The sequence below is a fragment of the Camelus bactrianus genome, chromosome 21 (genome assembly GCF_048773025.1).
Source record: "Camelus bactrianus isolate YW-2024 breed Bactrian camel chromosome 21, ASM4877302v1, whole genome shotgun sequence".
NCBI classification, from domain to species: Eukaryota; Metazoa; Chordata; class Mammalia; order Artiodactyla; family Camelidae; genus Camelus; species Camelus bactrianus.
Genome location: NC_133559.1, coordinates 23,774,936 through 23,794,710, shown reverse-complemented (window position 1 = coordinate 23,794,710; position 19,775 = coordinate 23,774,936).

The following is a 19,775-nucleotide window of genomic DNA, read 5'->3' as shown; positions in this document are numbered from 1 at the left end:
CCAACCAGACAGTTACTCAAAATATTTTCACATAGGACCAGTTAATATTACTACCTACTAATCTTTTTGAAAAAGTTACTTGAAGACATTCCCCAAGTAACTAATGAATTTGTAATAATTACATGAGCAGTCATTACTCAAGTACATGTCTTAATACAGAACCGCATAGGGAAACCCTTTGCCATTGGTAGAGTTCATATTTCTGTTTTTAAGCAATCCCAAAGGCCTGTGATATGTAGCCGTCTTAAATTGTGTTGCAGTTGAAAGCTAAGGCGTGCATCACAGAGTGAGGTAGCTAATCTGATCAGCTCTACAGCATCTGCATCCTCCTATGTGCAGTGTTTGCCTTCACTGAGTAAACACTAAACTAGAGTAAAATATGTTATTTCTTTGTCTTTAAAATGGCCATCAATTAAGAGAGAAAACAGTAGCAAAAGTCAACAAAGGCAAGTAAAGCTGTGAAGATACGCTTAGTAAAAGACATACTAGGTATTTTTGAAATTTAAATTGTTTTATTCTGTAAGTAGTTACTGAGCACTTCCGATGTACTGGCCATTGTCCCAGATCTGGGACAATGATGGTGAATAACATTTGCCCATATTTGCCCTTGTGGAGCTAATGGAACAATCAAACTCATCTCACAATTAAGCAAACAGACAAACTGATTACAAATCGTGAAAGGTACTCAGTTAAAGAGTAAGGTTAAGGACGTATCTTAGATAACCTAGTAAAGAAGGCTGGTCAGAAAAGGTGATTTTCAAGTTGAGTCTTGAAGGATGAGTTGTGTCAGCATGGAGGTCATTGGGGCCCTTTTACATCGTATAAATTTGGCTTTTATTCGGTTATTAAACAAATAAGCAGTGAAATAGGATGACCTAGTTTACATTTTGCAAGATCACCTTGTCTGCTATAAGAATGTGGTAGAGGAGGGCCAAGATGGGGTCTGCGTTCCAGGTGAGAGATGACAGCATCCATGCGACAGGTAGAAGAATGGCCTAGGAAAGGGTAGTAGCAGAGGAGAAAAAGAGACATGTTCTAGTTTGGGACACAGCAAATCTAAGAAGTCTGTGAGACACTCGGATGGAGATAGCGCACCTGAGTAGTTGGGGATGCAATTCCTGAGTTCAGAGATGTTGAAGGTATGAGTACAGCATGTAGTTGAGAACCCTCAGCATCTAGATGACGTTGGAAACCATGCAAGCTGATGATGTCCTCAAGAAAGAGAGTGTGGGGAGAGAAAAAGACCACAGCTGAATACTGAGGACCATGCAAAACAGGGCAAACAGCAAGCCAGCAACCATGCTAGGCTTGTCAGAGCAACATTTCTTGGGGGAAGAAAAAAATCTCTCTTGGATAGAGGCATCGTAACCAGTATTCAGGTTTCTTGTTGCTGGTTGCATTCTTGGTCAAGGCCCAGAAATTTAGCAGGGTCAAATGCTAGACTTCAGCCCTTGGGCTATGGGACTTCTCAGCTGTCTGACTAAGGCACCATCAGCCCTTCACTGGGCACAGTCAGTGGCCTTTATTCAATAGAACATGAGTATCAGGATTTTGCTCTAGCCCAGTTCTGTTAGCTCCATGTTTATGGTTCATGAAGAACTAGCCCCGCTCTTGATGTGAACAGGGAACTGGGATCTAAGACTTAGTTGCAACAGTCTGACATGGTGAATTACTGGCAAGATTTCCTCCATTAGCATTCTTGGTTGGAGAAGCATCAAACCCTCCCCTGGTCTGACAAGGTTCCTGGGGTCCAGGCCTTTTGGTTGACTAGTATTGACTGACTGAAGCCCTGGGCTGTAGCCACTTTCCACGGATCTTTGCTGGGGTCCTGCAGGAGATGCTCCCAGTCTGCCTTCTGATTCTGAGTTTGTGTGTACGCACTGTATCCCACTATCAGAAACTTATACTGTTTCATTGTGAGAGCTATGAGACTAGTCCCTGGCATTGCTTTAAAAGACACTGGAAGATGGTTAGTAATGGTCAATTGATCATCCTCAGGAGGCAGGTCCTTTTCACCTAAGGCACACAAAGAAGTTAATGCATAAAAACAGCTAGGGGGTGCATATCCTTCAGATGAGAAGTGTAGCTGGGTCAGTAGCATTTGCAGCTGTTGCCCAGAGGTTGAGAAAATGCTAACTAAAGTTGGCAGCATTACTTTCAAGCCTCCTCCAGTGTCTCCCGAAGACAGAAGAGACATCTTGCATGGCTTCCTCAGTCCCTTGTCCTATGATTCACTGTCAGTAGTTTCATTGGTGGGTACTAAGGGTTGTGATCCAGCAGAGTTTGCCCAAGTCACTAGAAGTAGGCAAACACTAAAATGGGTACCAAGTTCTCCCCAGAATAACCAGTACAAACCAGCAAGCCCAGCATCATAACAGGTTAGTTGAGGAGGTCACCACACCGAAGAACTCAGAATGGCCCAGGTGACAATTCTTCTGGAAGTACTCAAATTCAATGACTATGTACCCCCATGCTGTCAGATGATTTCAGATGTTTCCTTTTGAATAGATCAGGGACTTCTTCTTCTTCTAGAAGTGTTCTTACTGTCTGTCCCATACTTGGGGCCAGTCATCTCAGCAGGGACCTTAGGGTCACCCCATCACCTCCATACTGCTCCTGCACCATGGTGCTGTGATTGTGCAATGCACACATTTGCACTCAAGGTGAACAGAGCGGCATGGTGAACGTGAAAAGCATATGGCAAGGTGTCTAGGTCCAGATGTTCAGCATCACAGGGCATAAGGTTCAAGTACTGGAGGTTCCCTTGAGTCACCTGGTTGGCTTGATGGCCGACAACGATTTGGGAGAAGACAGTGCCTCTCGGTGGTGTCCGCCCACTCCTTAGCACGGGTGGAGTTTGGACTCACAACCTCCCGAGGGAGTCACAGTAGTCATGGTAGTGTCTCTGATAAGCAGACTCCAACTGAAAACTGTCTTTTAAGTGAGTCTGAAAAAAAATTTACAGCCTTAAATAGAAAGAAGAGCAGAGAGTGGCAGCAAAGGTACAAAGTTTAATACACAACACTCGGTACCGCGTACTCCTTTGGATTTTCAGTGTCCAGACACACCCTTCAGTCCACATCTAACTTCTGAACAACAGTGTCACCAATGCAAAATCCCACATATCCGTGTGTGGGAGATGTTCATTCCTTTCCCCGCACAGCCAAAATGCCATTTGATATTCTGTAATCTAAAGAGTAAGTAACAAGTTACTATAAATATACTGTATCTAGGATAGCGGGGAAAGGACAGAGCCATGAAGGTAGCATATAGCATTTTTCCTCACATTCTGTTGGCCAGAGCTAGTCATCTTGGCCAGAACCTAGATGCAAGCAAGTGCGAGAAGGTCTATACCTAGGAGAAAATTAAAAATTATTTGGTGAACAATAGCATTGCTTCCGTCATACTGAGAGCAGAGCATTTTAGGAAAGAGTAGATAGATGCATAGATGGATGGGTAGATGGATGGATGGGTAGATGGATGGATGGATAGGTAGGTAGACTTCTGATTAGACACATGCATTTCTTATTTCCTCAACCCTTAAATAATCCTTTAAAATGATAATAGAGGAGTAAAAATAAAGGTAGAAGTTGAGAAGGGCAAAGAGAATGAGTGAGAAACAATGAGAGAGAGATGTTGACAAAATGTGGAACATGAAGATTAGCTGAATCAAATGGGGAAGTAGTAAATGTTGAAAAAAGATGACAAAGAGATAATCTGCTCACCCACCCCTGGCCCCTAAAAACCTGCAGTATTGGAGGAACAAGGTCTATCGATTAGGTACTGTCCCAATAAAAATGTGTAACAATCGTAAAAGTTCTGTGGCATAGAGGAACCTTTTGCACATCTGTCACACGTCGGAAGATTGACTGGGTTGCTCCTACACTTGTGGGTCAGCTGGGGGCTTTTCTCAAGGCTGGGCTGGGCTGGGCTGAGCTCCCAGCAGGGGCAGCTCTGCTCCACGTGTCTGTCACCCTCTTCCGGAGGCCAGTGTGCTAGCGCCGTCACGCCTTCCTCCTGGTGAGCGCAGAGGCATGGGGGCACAAGGGAACAATTCTAGATCTCTTAAGAATGAGGCTCAGAGCTGGAACACTTGTCACTCATACCCCATTGGATTGGCCAAAGCAGGTCACATCGCCAAGCCTCAATTTAAGAGATGGGGGAACAGACTCTGATCTTTAGTGAGAGGAACTGCAAAGCCACATACATGGCAAAGAACATGGATGAAGAGTTAGGTCCATGTACCACAGCAGGACTGGGAGGATGAGCTAAGCATGAGAGAACTGTGTGGAAGTCCTGTGAAGAGCAGTCAGACCCGCCAGATTTCTCTCCAATTGCATGAACAGCAGAGGTGGCGAGGCGATTGCAAAAACAAGAGGAATGACTAAAAGTCTGCATTTTGCAAAGTGAGGCACCAGCCTTCTTTCCTCATTTATCTCCCAGAACTCTGACAGGTCTGGAGAAGAAATCGGTAGTCTTTTCTGGAGAAACTAAATGAACTCCAAGAAAAGAGCTACGGAAACTGTTCAGCGGGGGCTGAATTCGTGGAGGTATACGAAGTAAAAGTTTACATGAAGTAAAATTTTAAAACTAGACATTATTAATTACATACATAATTATATAATTAATCAACAAGTGTATTTATTTAAATAATAACAAAATGAATTAATGGCAATATGAATTATCTATTATATATACAGTAGCTTTAAAACAAAAATGAATGACAATATAAATTATCTATTATATATACAGTAGCTTTAAAACAAAAATGAATTAGAAATGAAGTGGCATCAACCTATGAAGACAATTCTTTTGAGAGATGGTTATGAGAAACGAGGTGGTAGGTAGAGGGATGTGTGTGTTTAATATGTTGAAATCTATTTTTATGATGCAGAAGAGATAGGGCATAAATGAAGGCTGAAAAATCTTTAAGAAGGTAAGAATCTGATGCTAATCAGAACACAGGTAATTCCAGAGACTCTGGGAGCCTCAGCCATATGACTCTCTGTTCAGGAATTTAGAGATTCATAAATGTTTCTGTTTGCTACTTTGCAGCAATATGGATTTACCTCAAGGTAGATCGATGGATGGATAGATGGATGGATGGATAGATAGATGGATAAATGGATGGATGGATGGATAGATGGATAGTAGATGGATGGATGGATGGATGGATGAATGGATGGATAGATTGAATGGATAGAGAGAGATATACAGCTTGGGCTCAACATATAAAATGCTAGTAATATGTGATGGGATGAGTGATTTCGTTCATCATGGTTTTCTGTACATTCTAAATTTTATATAATAAATATATATTAAATTCACATCTGGGGGAAATATTATCTACCTGTCTGTCTATCTGTCTGTCTATTTATTTATATTCTTCAGAAAATGATGTTCTGGTAGGGCAGATAGACTACCCAAAAAGTAGTACTTTAACTAAGTTGGCATAATTTAAAATACCCTGTCTTTTTAGCAGTGCTTTGCCTGAGGGGATGAATGGATGGTTTAACAGAATCCCGAGAGAAAACCATTCCACCTCGTCCCTTCATCTGCTCCTCTCCCCGTGTTGTGCCCCTTCTTCACCACATCACAGTTGTCTCAGCCTCCCTTTCGCTGTTTCTCATGTTTCGTCTCTCACTCCCTCAGGCTATTTTTGGCTCGCCCCCTCCCACTGCCTGATCTATTTTCATGTGCGGAACATGATTTCTGAGAGCCCTGCTTCGTTTTTCCTGGTCCCCCTGTGGACTGGCCTAAATGCAGGTTGTCAGAGAATCATACTGCACCGACCGCAGGGAATGGATTAAATGACTAACAGATCATTCTCTCTCGGGACCCAGAAAAAAATGCAAATAGACCAGGTGTGTGGTCTCAGCTCCCTGGGACTCCACTCTGGTGTGCTAAGACCCCAGGCTCTCTCTAGTCCTCAGGCTTTCTGGCCTCCCATTTTGAGCTCTTAAACCAAATGGCCCTGGATTAGAAACTCTGCCCCTGATGAGCTGTGTGACTTTGGGGAAATTCCTTTGCTCCCTGGGTCTTGGAGCCCTTTGTAAGACGGGCCTGAGGATGCCCACATCACTGAATGTAGAGCTGGGGAATCGCTGCCCCCACCAGCAGAGGGGCCCAGCGAAGAGCCATGGCCATCCTTTTCTTCCTGTTCGCGCTTCCTACTTCTGTTCTAGTTTAACTAGCACGCTACAGTGCTCCTGTCACAGCATAAGGGATGTCCTGCCTTCCTTTCCACAGTTGTATCTGGGCCAAGCTCAGATGCAAATAGAGGCAGAAAGCAAGGATCTTAAGGGAATGACAGTAGAGGGCCTCTCTGTTAAGGGAAACTTTCTCAGTGAAGACAGATGTGTAACGACCTCCCTGTTTCCCACACTTCCCTGGACGAGCTTAGGTGTTTACTGACCCACGTACTAGGATATGTTCTTTTTTGTTTTAACCTTGTTTAAACCTCAAGCAGCCCTGTGACATATCGTTACCCTGATATCATAGAGAAGAAAGTGAAGCTCAGAGAGGTTGCACAAAGCCAGTTGCTGTAATTTCTGGGGCCGGCATTGGATCCCACAAGAAATCTGTAGTTTACATAAACTCTTAGGTGGACTCACCTGCCTTGATTTTACTGCAATTTCCTGTCCCTGTTGCAGGTAGGGCCACAATAGGAAACTGGGTTTAAAGACACTAAGTAATCCAAAAAATTGACATCTCTTCAGTTATTAGCCTGTTCTCTTGGAATAGGCTCTTCTTCCCTCTCTTTGTTTCTTATTTGTTACCTTTTTCTTCATAATTTGTAATTCATTGGATTAGTTTTTTGGGCTTACCAGGGGGTTTATTCATTCATTTGCTTATGCCTTCTACATTCATCAACCTGTGATGTGCTGGGAACTGTACAAGACACTAAAGATACACAGGTATTGATGAAGTTATCATCTATGAATGTGCTATGACAAAGTCCCATGGGAGGGGAGCATCAAAGGATGCTAACTCTGTCCAGGTGAGAGAGAGTAGATGTGTTAGGTAGGAGGCATGCAACTGCAAGGATCAGAAAACCCAATTCAAACTGAGTTAAATAAGAGGAAAATTCTCTCAAAAACACACCATCCAAGTCATGGTCTGCAAAAGTTACGGTATGGCCAGGGCACCAGCTCCATTTCTCTGCTCTTCTCTCTGCTCTGCCTTCTTGTCGGGGCTGAATTTGACCTCAGCTTCCCTAGCTGGCTGCAAGCTGACGGCCAGCAGCTTCTTTGGTGAGCGTCCAGTATGAGAGAGAGAAAAATCTCTGCTCAAATTGTGGAAGACACTTTCTTGCCTTCAGTCATTTCAAGTCATATAACCCATTCTTGGGACAGTAACGTTCACCTGGAACGTTTTAAGGGGGTAGGGATTTATCGTGATGGGCTTTAGCTAAAACAGCCCCTCCCCTGGAATTAACTTCTCTTGAGCCCTGTGCAGGGTATAGGAAGTGGTATAAAGGAGGAATAAAATAGATGCTGGGGGCGCGGGGTGGGTAAGTAACCAACGAAGTCCACAGCAGTAGGATTCAGAGGGAAAATGATATTTGAGCTGGGTACTGACGGATAAATAAGAGCTCACTGGACAGAGAACAGTCAAAGTGCATTTCCGGTAAAGGAAACAGCTTGTGCCTTTGCCCAAGGACCAGAAACCCTTGGCACCTGTGATGGCAGGTAGGTGGCAGCGAAGTGGAAAGAGGCAAAGAGGGCTTAAAAGTGATCGGGGCAGCCTAGGAAGGGTCTTTCATCCCTTGGAAGGTATTTGTTCTCAGTCTGTAGGCAGTGAAGAGCAATGACAGGTTCCATTTGGAAGTTTCTCTCAGGATAATTAACTGGAAGAATGGAGAGGCTAGCAGCAAAGAGACTGCAGAAAGTTTCAGATGAAAGCTACTGAGTTCCTGGCTGAATCACGCTGGGCATGGATGCAGAGCTAAGCAAGAAGAGGGGGCCTTTGTGAGGTCACATTTCATCCTGGAGTTCCTTGTCAGCGGTCAGTGAAACACGGGAATTGATTGACTTTGCTGACTGGGTGGGAGAGAGAGGCCAGCAGTGCAGGCATCTAACCCCACAACCAGAGGACCGGAGACCTCAGGCTGGTCTGGGTCTGCCACTTTTAGCCTTTGCACAGAGGCTTCTGAGTTAATAATAATTCATGATCTCAAGAGGGGATGGAGAGAGGTTGAGCACCCTCGGTGGAGCGTGGAGTTCATCTCTCTGGTTCGTGGCTGGAAGTTTCTTCTCTTCACTTTCACCCCAGCATGCAGATTCGGGATCTTATCACCAGAGGCTGTTTCTGCAATCACTGAGGCTGATGTAACAGAACATTTCTCAGGCAAAACCCACTGCCGATGGGTAACAGAGGAGAAGTGTCTCATCGACTCCTGGCCCCTGGTCTAGCGGTGCAAGGACTGAAGTGTGGGTTCCTTAGTGGTCTTTTATTTTAGAACTCTCAGTCTTCTGGAAAAAAAAAATTTCACCACAATAAATCACCAAGCAGCTCCCACAGCTCTACTCTAGGACGAAATTTGCTTGGTGGCAGGGAACTTACTAACTGGGATGGGAATAGTGGGTGGGAACAGTGTCCCGCCCATGTCATAGCGTCAAGATGGGGTGTCCACCTCACTTCATAGCTCCGCTGTAATGGACCATTCCTGCTGACATCCAAGCATGCTACAGGATCTCATGTCGCAGAAACAACCACCAAACCAAGCACCTCTTAGACCTCTTGTCCTCTCCAAGCACCACTCCATTTCTCTTTCTCCTTCTACAGGAGAGCGACCCCAAAGAGTTGTGTAAACTCTGTTTCTGCTTCCTTGCTGCCCATTTTCTCCTTCACCCACTCCAATCAGGTTTCTGTCTCTGCCACTGTATGGGAACTAACCTTATCAAGATATCAATAATTTCAGTCTGGGTAAACTCAATGGTCAGTTCTCGGTCTCATTACTTAGTCTCTTGGAACATTTGAGACATTGGGCCACTGCTCCTTTCTGAAACATTTTTCACTTAGCTTTCATGTCAAGAAACTTTTCTGGCCATCACCCTACATCACTGGCCACTTCTTGATCTTGGCTGCATCCTCCTCCTGTAATTGACCAATGAAAGTTGGAGCATCCCAGGGACCAGTGGACCACTTTCCTTGTCGTGCATACTCTTTGGATGAGCTCATTTAGTTCCATGGCTTTAAATAGCGTTCATATGCTGAGGACTCCAATGTACTGCTGCAGTCCTGAGCATCATTCTTGTGTATCCGGCCATCTGCAAGATACCTCCATGGGGATGTCTACTAGGCAGCCTGTGATACTGTCTGTCATCTCTTTCATAATACTGTAGCAGAGAGAGGGCTCCCCAAAAGTGTGGGGTAGTTGCTTCAAAGTTCAAAGCAGTCGCTCTCATCAGGAATCTGCACCACAGCTGGCTTCATGACAGAGAGGCCGCTCTCCAGAGGCAGCTACTACAAGCACTCCAGCTATCTTTAACTCTGATCAACCCCAGACATTTTACTAATTAGCATGCTGAAGTCAAAACTAGGTTTTCATTTGTGAAATTAGTGGCTTGTTAATCAGCATAATGGATGTTAGAAATGGGCTTTCCTAGGTCAAATTAGAGGTAATCAAGATGTGGGAATTGGCGAAAATATTTTAGGGACAGTCTCTTCCCATATGAAAATAGGAGGTAAGAATCTAGCAAGGCCAGTAGACTGTACCCTAAGGGACATTACCTGATCCTTAAACTTGATTCTTGAGCAATTTTGTTCCCAGCCATTGGGGCAAAGGATTTCTTTTATGTCTGACTGCCTTGGGATATGATCTTCTGCTGGGTGAATGCCTCGTGCGATGGAGTGGTTGGAATATTGGAAGTCCAGTGAGTTGGTACTACCTCAGGCTTAAAAAGCAGATATATAAAGTGCTTTGTGCCCACTTGCTATGTTTGCATTTGGGGTAAAATCTGATCTGAGACTTGCTTTCCTTATAACTTGGTAGTGAAGTTGTAGGGGCAACTGACTGATTTATCCATTTCAACTTTTTTTCTGCGGCTGTAGTTCTGTACCACAATGAACCTAAGAGTTGTGCACTGTCAAACGGGTTTACGTCGGTTTTCAGTGCAGTTCAAACATAACATGGCCAGAAGAGAACACTTTATTCACCCCTGCCCAGTGTGCCCTCCCTCAGGCTTCCCGTCGGAGTAAATGGCACCAATATTCACCCAGTTGCTCAAGCCCAAAAGTAAAGCCTTGCCCAGATGTTGCCTCACACCCACAGTTGTCTTGATCCTACCTTCAAAGCATATCCCTGGCCCGTGCACTTTCTCCATGTCTATGGCTCATCCCTCACCTCTGCTACTTCAGCTGCCTTCTAATCCATCTCCCGACTGCTCCTGTTGCCTCTGGTCAATTCCCAGAGAGCTTCCAGAGAGACTCTGTCTGAAATGTCAAAGGGGTCACATTCCTCTCTTGCTCTAACCCCTGCAAAGTTTCTTGTCACACTCAGAATAGAATTCCAACATGCTACCGTGTCCTCTAAGACCCCCTGTGCTCAGCCCCCTTCCACCTCTCCAACATCATCTTCTCTTCCTCTTATCTGACTCCACTCCCGCAGTCTTCAGACTTCCCTTCATTCCTTCAGTTCCTCAGACGCCCTCTTGTCTCAGGGTCCTTACACTTGCCACTTCCTCATCAGACATACTCTTTCCCTGCATCTCTGCTCATGTCACCTGTTTAGAGAGGACTTCCTTACCATCCACTCGGTCTACAGTGGCCCCATTCCTGTTATTTTCTATCCTGTTGGCTGGTTTACTTCTTATATCTTATGAAATGACATGATAATGTATCCTTATTTGTTAAATATATTGTGATCTATTTCTTCCATGGGAACAAAAGCTCCACGTGGGCAGAGACTACATTTACACCTTACTAACTGCATTCCCAGTACAGACAACAGTGCTGGGCACATGGTAAATACAGATCTCTTAAACATTTGTGGAATGAATTAATAGCTCCAATATTCTGGCATATTGGTCCCCTGTTATAATGTCCAAAACCATTGCAATCAGAAAGACAATAGGGGTGAGATGTCTGTCTATGAGCCATGCTCATATCCACCTGTTCACTGGTAGAACTAACCTTTCTTGCTTGCCTTCTATCAGTCAGACCCCATAGTAGGTAAAGAAGCAACTGTGAGCAAGCCAGACACATTTTCTACCTTCACGGAAGTTACCACCATGTGGGAATCATAAACATTGAAGAGCAACAAATAATTACAAGTTATGAGGGGAATTATAAAGGGAAAAACAACAGAGAACCAGGACAGAGGATGGCAGGGGAACACTGTAGATGCTGGTTGGGGGCAGCATGTCTAAAGACGTGACACTATGCTGAGGCCTGTTCGATGAGAATAAGATAAGCAGTGCAGGGCAAAGAGGAGCGCAAGTGCAAAGTCCCTGAGGCAGGAAAGAGGTGAGCTTATTCAGAAGAACGGAGGGCCTACCTGGCCAGAGAGTCGTGGGTGAGGGATGGGAGTCATGTCTGAAAATGAAAAGAAACGCAGAGGCTGGGTGGCCAGTGCTCACCCCAAGGTGGGTGTTATATTTTATATTAATTACAAAACATTGAAATGTTTTAGACTTAGTGAAATTATCACATGTAAGAAATTGCTATGGAGGCTGGGTGAAAAAACGGGTGGGTGTGAGATCGGGATCAGGGTGAAAGCGAGGAGGTCGGTTAGAAGGCAGTCGTGAGAGTTGAGCTGGAAACGATGGAGGCTTGGACTCACGTGGTGGCAGAGGAAATGGGAAGGAGGTACCCACATTAGCCATACGTTTTGAAGGTAGAATCAATAGCGACTGGAGAAGAATGGAATGTGGGTACCTAGGACTAGGTCCATAATAGGTCTTCAAAAAATATGTGATTAAATTGTATTTTGGAAGGAGGAGGAAAAAGAAAAACATTTCTCGAATTTTTGGTGTTCACAACAGGGAGGAAGGGCATTGTTTTCTGAGAAGATGGGGAAGACGTAAATAGCTTTGAGAGGAAAACTTACTTCTGATTTGGACACATTAAGTGCGAGACGGCCGTGGTACATCATGTTGAATAGACAGTGGAATATGCAAGGCTAGGGTGGAAGGGAGGTCTGGACTGGAGATTGCAGTGTGTATCCATGGGAATATGGATGATATTTATAGCTATGAAGGTGGAGAACATCCCCCAGGAAAGACTGGAGATAAGAATACATCCCAGAAGAAGGTGCTGGGGAAGTCTAACGATCTCGGTCAATTGGAAGAGGAAAGATTTAGGAGGAAACCTGACAAAGGTGAGTAAGAGGAAGTCCAGGAGAGCTGGGTGTCGTGGGGACAGAAGAGGAAAGTGTTTCTGGTAGGGAGTCTGTCAGGTTGAATGGTGGTGAAACACTCAGAGAGATGAGGAGAGAACAGGGTTGATGGCATTTGGCACCATGGAGGCTGTTAACATTGACAAGAGTAGTTTCAGTTGAGTAATGAGCCAGAAGTCAGATGCTGGGTGAAGAGTAAATTGGAGTTGCTGAGAGTGGAGACGGCTTGTGTTGAAAAACCTTTTAGGAAGTTTGTGAAGAGGAGCAGAAAAATGTTGCCATAATAGCGAAGTACGTGAGTTGGAGGGAGACTTACCCGGTGTTTTTTAAGACAGCGAGTTACAGAGCTTGTTTGATACTGGCAGGCCTGTTTGAATAGAGAGGGAGAGGCTGTGCAGAAAGAGGGGAGGAGGCCTTTAAAAGTCAACAGGGAGCAGGATCCAAAGTCCAAGCAAAGAGATTGATTGGCTTTTGGTAGGAGGAAAATTTTTATTTTGTTGACTCAGGATATAAAGAGTACTTAGATCTCTTATTCTGTTGCTCAGGCCCCAAATCTGAGAATAATAGATGGTGAGTATCTCTGAATTCTGAAGTGAGGCATGGTATCATTTACGCGAGGCTTGGACAGGGGCAGACCGGAACCTGCTTTGTCGCCTTAGCCCATCAACCAACCCCAGGCGACACAGGAGAAGTCAGTAGTGAGTGCAAAATTCTGGAAGGGAGTCCGTTTGCTGTTCCCTCGGACGTGAGAGAACAGAGGGGTGCTTTCCCCTCCACTCCAAGCCAGTGAGGGAAAGTTTTCATATGCTTTCCCCTGGGAAGCTTGGCATGGAGTCCCTGAAGCGTGGGGCGCTCAGGGACCTCCCTGGCTGCACCTGAGGGGGTCTACAGGTGAACGGCTGCGTGGGGCGGTTGGTAGCAGCAAGACAAAGAGGGCCTCACTGGGAATGGCTTGTGCTTCCAGAATCACCAGATTCAAGATTTTTCCCCCCTGTGGGTCATATGTGAACCCCACAAAAAAGTAGGTAGTCTTGGGACTTCTTAAAAAGCACTCTCCCAGTAGGACAGTCAAGAGAGATGAATACCATTGCCAGGAGAGAAAGTCCACGCTGATGCGTCAGAATCCAGGAATGACAGGGAGGTAATAAAAAGCCTGCTGGTGGGGCTACTGCCCACTGATGGGAGGCCTCCAGCAGGGAGCTGTGTAAAGGACACACAAAAGAGATCTGTCAGGGGGAGACTTAAACGTGGCCTTCTGATGTGACCTCCGGCCATGACGCAAACACTCCAGCAAAGGAAGAGCGTGGCCTTTTCTCTGATCACTCTTCCCTGAGTCCAGCCCAAGAGCAGGGCAGTGACAGGATTTAGAGAGTTGGAAAAAAGTGGAGAAGAAAAATAGAACGGGACAAAGAGTGAAGAAACTAATCTCACCTGGCTTCGACCCGGGCTCCTGGACCTAAGCGAGTCCCCAGCTGCTGTGTGGGGCCAGCGGTGGGGCACTTGAGCTGGACGAGAGATTGGAGCTTTGATCTCAGGCTGGACTGGACAGTCTAAAGACTTTAAAAGCCAGGTTTCTTTTTTTTTAAATTATTAATGCCTGAGAGTGACAGGAAGAATAAGGATCTGCCCGGGGCCATCTGGTGGTAGGCAGAACAGTCCCACAAGAGGGTGTGTAAAGGGGCAGTGATGAGAAGGACTAAGGCTGCTTTCTGCCTGCCCCTTTCTCATTCCAGCTTGTTATAGTTTACATTTGTTTCTGTCTTAAAACTCTGCGATGTTTACACTACTGCAGTCCAAATAAAATCTGTGTACGACAGTTTATAAGCACTGCCATATTTCCCTCTCTATCCTGTTTTAGATCCAGTTTGCACATTGAAAAGCATCCCCAGAGCTAGCAGGTAGCAAGAATGAATGATGCAGTTCAGAAGAATGAGACTTGGAGAACGCATGGCTTCTAAATGTTTTAGAAACCCTCCATCAGTCAAACGACCTAAATATGGAGAATTGGCATTGAAGACTTTGGTGTTAGGTGTTAGGTACCATTCTCCCCACTACCCTGGAAATTGCAGTGAGTGTGGCCATGGGATGGGCACAGGGGACAAGACGATGTCACATGCCCCACCCCCCACATTCATACATACTAAGCCAATGCCACTGTCTAGGTAAGTGTAGAAATAGTTTGAGATGTCCCAAATCTATAATTTATAATTTCTTGTCAACATTGTTGGTACAGACAGGAAAGCATCAACCTGTCATCTTCACATCAACGGGAGGAGAGATGAGGGAAGAAACAGAAATGTGCTTCCCAAAACTCCTTTCCGCATCCTCTGCCGCGTCCTGGTAATGAACACCAGCACAAGCCATTTGCTTTCATAAGGAAGCCACTTTCAAAAAGGTTTCTGTTCAACTCGTTAAATATTTACTGAGTGCCTACTATGTGCAAGAAATAATTAGGAGGTCAGTTTGGGCCAGAAGGATGAGAACTCCCTGATGGATAACCTTGTCATTTGGAATTATGCCTGAGAAGCAGTGTGCTAGCCTCAAGGAAGAAATCCTGCCAGCAAAACAAGGGCTTCCTCAGCCCAAAACAAAACATATGAGAGAAACAGAAAAACAGAATTTCAGAATGAGAGTAGTTAGATGCAAGGGAACACAAAATGCAATTTTATTTCATTAAATGTCTGCTTTCAAAATGATTCCCTAAAAATGAGCCCAGGATTCATTATTTTGCGTTGGATCTGAAGATACCACAGAATCTTGGGTGTTGGAAGGGTGCTCAAAGGCCATCCATTTCACACTCCCACGTAGGGCAAGTGTCCTCTTTGGTGGAGGGCCATTTCCACATTCTTCATCCCACCTAAGCTTGGCCACGCGGGATGATCATAACCGGGTTCTGGTGCTGTGAATTGTCCCAGATCAGATGCAACTTAGTGCTGGAATCCAGAAAGATCTGTGGCTGGGCAGAGGTCAAGGCTCTGGTTATACAAGATGCATGGGCTTGAGTCTGAGAGTTGGTCTGTGATCAGAAAGTAACCACAGTTACAGTGACAGGTGAAGGGACTGGAAAAGTGAGGCCGTTGTAGAGGACCAAGATGGTGCTGGTGGTGATGTCTGACAGCAAGAATCAGATTCTAACTAGAGGGTAAAGTCCTGAAATAGGCAACCAAAACCTGAGGACAAGGCGGAGCACAGCATTAGGAAAGCGATCTCCCAGAGCGCAGTCATATCTCTAACAAGAGTGTCCAGAGGCCAAGCCTTGAACAACCAATAAATCTCTCTCTCTGTTTTAGCTTCAGTCCTGGCCTGAGTGATCTTTGCCTGCTAGTAAAGTTAAATTGCTTTTATCCAGAAGAGGAGAGAGATGGAACAGTAAGGTCTTCACAGGGGACTGTTTGAGATTCCTTCCATAGAAGGAAAAAAATCTAATTTTTATGGAATTTCCCATAAATGAAGTGACTTCCTCTTTAAATGCTTTCTTCTTTTGAGTTTCATTATTCTACCCTCTCCTGGGTTGTATCTTATCTCATCAGCCCCCCTTTTTACTGATGCTGCCTTTTCTAACTGATTTCTAAACATTGGAAGCACCCAAATCTCAGTTTTAGGTTCTCTTTTATTTCCTTCTATCCCTGTTCCCATGTTCTTACGACTCATGTGCCATCTATGTGCTGACGACTCCCAGTTTTCGTGTCTCCAGCCATGACCTCTCTTGTGAGCTCTAGACGCGTGCATCTAGCTTCCTACATGATAAAGCCACTTGTGAACAAACTGGGATTTCAACAGAATAAATCCAAAACATAACTCTCAACCCTGCTTATTGTTCCACAATTTGCTCCTCCCAATTATTTCCCCATCTTAATAAAGGGCAGGGCCATCAAGCTGAGTAGTTAAGCCAAAAACCCAAGCGTCAGCCTCAATCCTCCATTTTCCTCACTGACACCTTCCCCCAACATCCGATTCCTCAGCAGCTCCTGCCATTTCTGTTTATAAATGTTGCTGGAATCCCTCCATTTTTCTCTTGCTACAGTCTTACCACCTTGCGTCAAGCTACTGTCTTTTGTGCCCTGGAAGTTGGCAGTAGCATTAACTCGCCCACACTCCACTCTATGCTGTATGGTTAGTGCTCTTTTAAAGTATGATTTGGATCACTTTACTTCCTGGACAAATCCTGCTCAACACTTACACAGTACACAGTCTCCCATCACACTTGGGGGGAAAAAAAAACCTGAAGAGACTTTGTATGAGTTTTCTGCATCTACCTATCAGACTTCATCCGACACCCCATCCCACGTTCACCCTCCTGCAGCCACACTGGTCTACTTCCTGGTCCTCAACAGCCCAGGCTCAGTCCTGAGTGACAGCCTTCCCGCTGGATTTTCCCCCTGCCCAGAACGCCCTTCCTAAGGCTGGCTGCTGCTTGTCATCCTGATCTTACAAGGTCACTTCCTTGGAAGGGCGGCCCCAGCACCCAGGCTCAGGAGCTGGTCCCCCATCGTGTGCGCTCCCCCTTGGCCACACTCTCCCTCTTTGTACTGCGCTTCTGTCGTCACAATATTTACCAGTATCGAAGTCATTTATCTTCTTGATTACCTGTCTCTTTATCACCAGAACATGAACTTCAGGAGGAAAGGAAATTTATCTGTTACGTTCCTCATTTGATCACTGTACCTGTACCTAGAAACAGTGCCTACTAAACGTGGGTCCTTAATAAGTATTTGAGTAAATCAAATAAATGTTAACTCTACCTGCATATAGCTTCCACTCACTGATCTACTGGAGACATATTCATAAATCTATTGTTTCTTCTATGTGATGGTCCTTTAAATATTTGGAGGACATCGTTATTATGTATGCAGATATCTGTGTGTGTGTGTGTGTTTCTCCTGGATGAATATCTCCAAGTATTTAAATCAATCCTCATATGAAAGGATTTCCAGATAGTTCACTATCCAGATCAACTTCCCCTGGACAAACTTCAAGAGAAGATTCTCCAAAGTTAATTTCAATGGTGTCTAAAAATAAACTGAATGACTCCAAAAATAGGTAGTGGGGAAAAAAAAAGCTTTCAGGCTGGCATTAACAGCCAACTCCTGTCTTGGTCTAAGGTGTTTTTTCTGTGTTGCAGAATCTAAGGCATAGAAAATCTTAAAAGATTTTCATTACTCATCTTTCCTATGGCAAATATCTCTACCTTATGGCCCCCAAGCAGTCAGCCTTCAACTTGGAATGCTTCCTTCCTTCCTTCCTTCCTACTTCCCAAGCTCTGATCTGAGAGGAGAATTGGAAGACAAGTTCTCTGCTTGTATTTCTAGCCCCAGCCTCTCTGTTCTTTAGTCTTGTACATCCAGTATCCTATTTGGCATCTCCCGCAGTTGTCCCCTAGGTACCTCAGATTCAACACATAAGCCAAATTGGGCTTTTTTTCACCTGCTCTAATCTTCTCTTTTATCTCCAGTGCCTCTAAATGGTGCCGCCACCCGCCCTGTCATCCAGGCACCAAACTTCAAGGTCATTAGTCTTCTTCTCCTCCCTGAATATTCACATCCAATTTCCAGCTCTGAAATTTTCCCTTCCCCTCGCCTTTACAGCCTAGCTCACACTTTGAAAAACCTCTCAGCTGTCGCCTCCTGAACTGGGTTCCCCACTTTCCCACCCCTTGTGTTGCTCCTTTAACCCCGTTCCCTGCATTGGAGTCACGGTGTCTTCCAGGGCAGCTCCTTTATGATGGGACCTGAACTTCCTAACACAGCGCCCAAACCTCCTTAAACCTGACCTGTCTACCTTTCCCACAGCATCCACCATTTCCTGACTTGTACTTAATTCTAAAAAATTAAAGTAGGAATTCCCCTCAAAAGCCATGCACTTCTGTCCTTCATGCCTTTTCTTTTCCCTCTGTCTGGACTTCCCTTCATACCTTTCATCACCTGACCAACCTTCAAGGCGTAGGAGAGCAACCGCTTCTTCAGGGCGCCTGTCAAGCCCTCTGCCTGGGTTATGCACCCGCCTCCTTTTCTGCTAAGATAGTGCTCTGTGTGACTCTCCGCCTAACCTCCCAACATTAGTTATTGAAATAATATGTTTTTGCGCCCCTCACAAGGTTGAAAGCTCCTTCAAGGCAGGCAATGTCTTTTAATTTCTACTCCCCGGGACCCAGCTAAGTGGGCAGGACATGGTAGGTGTTCCACAAATGTTTGCTGATCCGAAAGACCCTCTTAAGAGGTGGAAGCCTTAAGAGTTCTGGATAAGGTGCCCTAGACCTAAGATAGCATCAAGATATCACTCTTTTCCTATACGAAGTGTTTGTAGTTTCCATCACTCATAGTTCCTGATATTTCAAACCTTGTTTAAAAACCACTTCTATTATGATTCCTCATGCCGCCGTAGCAGGGTTCAGGGGACGTAGGGGAGTCAGAGCTACAGCTGTATTCAGTAAGATGATGATAGATACATGTCCAAGGACGAGGTGATGAAGCTCCGTGTGCTCTAACGGTGGATAGTCATCGAACGGTAGCCACTCCAGTGTTCCCTTGTTATTTATGTAACATGTCTTACTGCCTGCCCCAGCGTTTCCACCTGGAAGATGAGACTGAGGACTCATTTCTCCTTGAGACCCTGGGAGTCTCTGTCACAGTGTCCCACATAAAGAATGATCCGCATACATGTGTGCTGAATTGAACTCGGGCTGCCAAGTGGGGCGAAGCTACTGGAAGGCACCACTTTCCTTTTCGACAGTCATGGGAAAATACGTAGCGACTCTCTCTCTACAGTGAATTTCCTGGTCAGATGCCTCTTTAAAAGCTGGGTGACGATAAATGCAAATCAGCTGGAAGGGCTGCCGAGATGCGACCTCTGGGAAGGCCTGGAACACGAGCGGTGTCATGCAGCACTGCGAACACACCGTGTCTAACTGGTTCAAAGTAGGAGAGTCCATTTGAAATTAAGATGAGGAACAGCATCAAACACTCACAGTCATAGCGAAGGGCTTTGTCACCAGGCCCTGGGAGGGGTGGGGACACCTCTCTTCCCTTCTCAGCTTCCCCTTGTGCTGTCAGACTCCAGCTGGTTGGACCCTCAGATGCTCTAAAATATTCCCTAAGTAAAGCGTAGCATCTCTGCTACCTTTTGAATCCAACAGTATCCATCTTCCCCAACATGCGTTCATTCATTTGGTCAAAAGTCATCCTTCAAACATGAGTCACAAGTGCAAATTTAAGGAATATATGGTCAACATTTGTCATGATACTTCCCACGGACTGTCTGCAGGCGCATAAAGCGTAAAATGAGGACACTAGTCTAAGGAACGTGGCATGCAGTTAAATTGGGGAAAAGAGTGACTCAGTTCAGAAAGTTCTCATTTTTCCGTAGTCTTCACAGTCTGCCATAGGCCCCTTGAAAAACAAGTTCATAGAGAGGGTGAGTGTTATTTTACTTTCGCCTT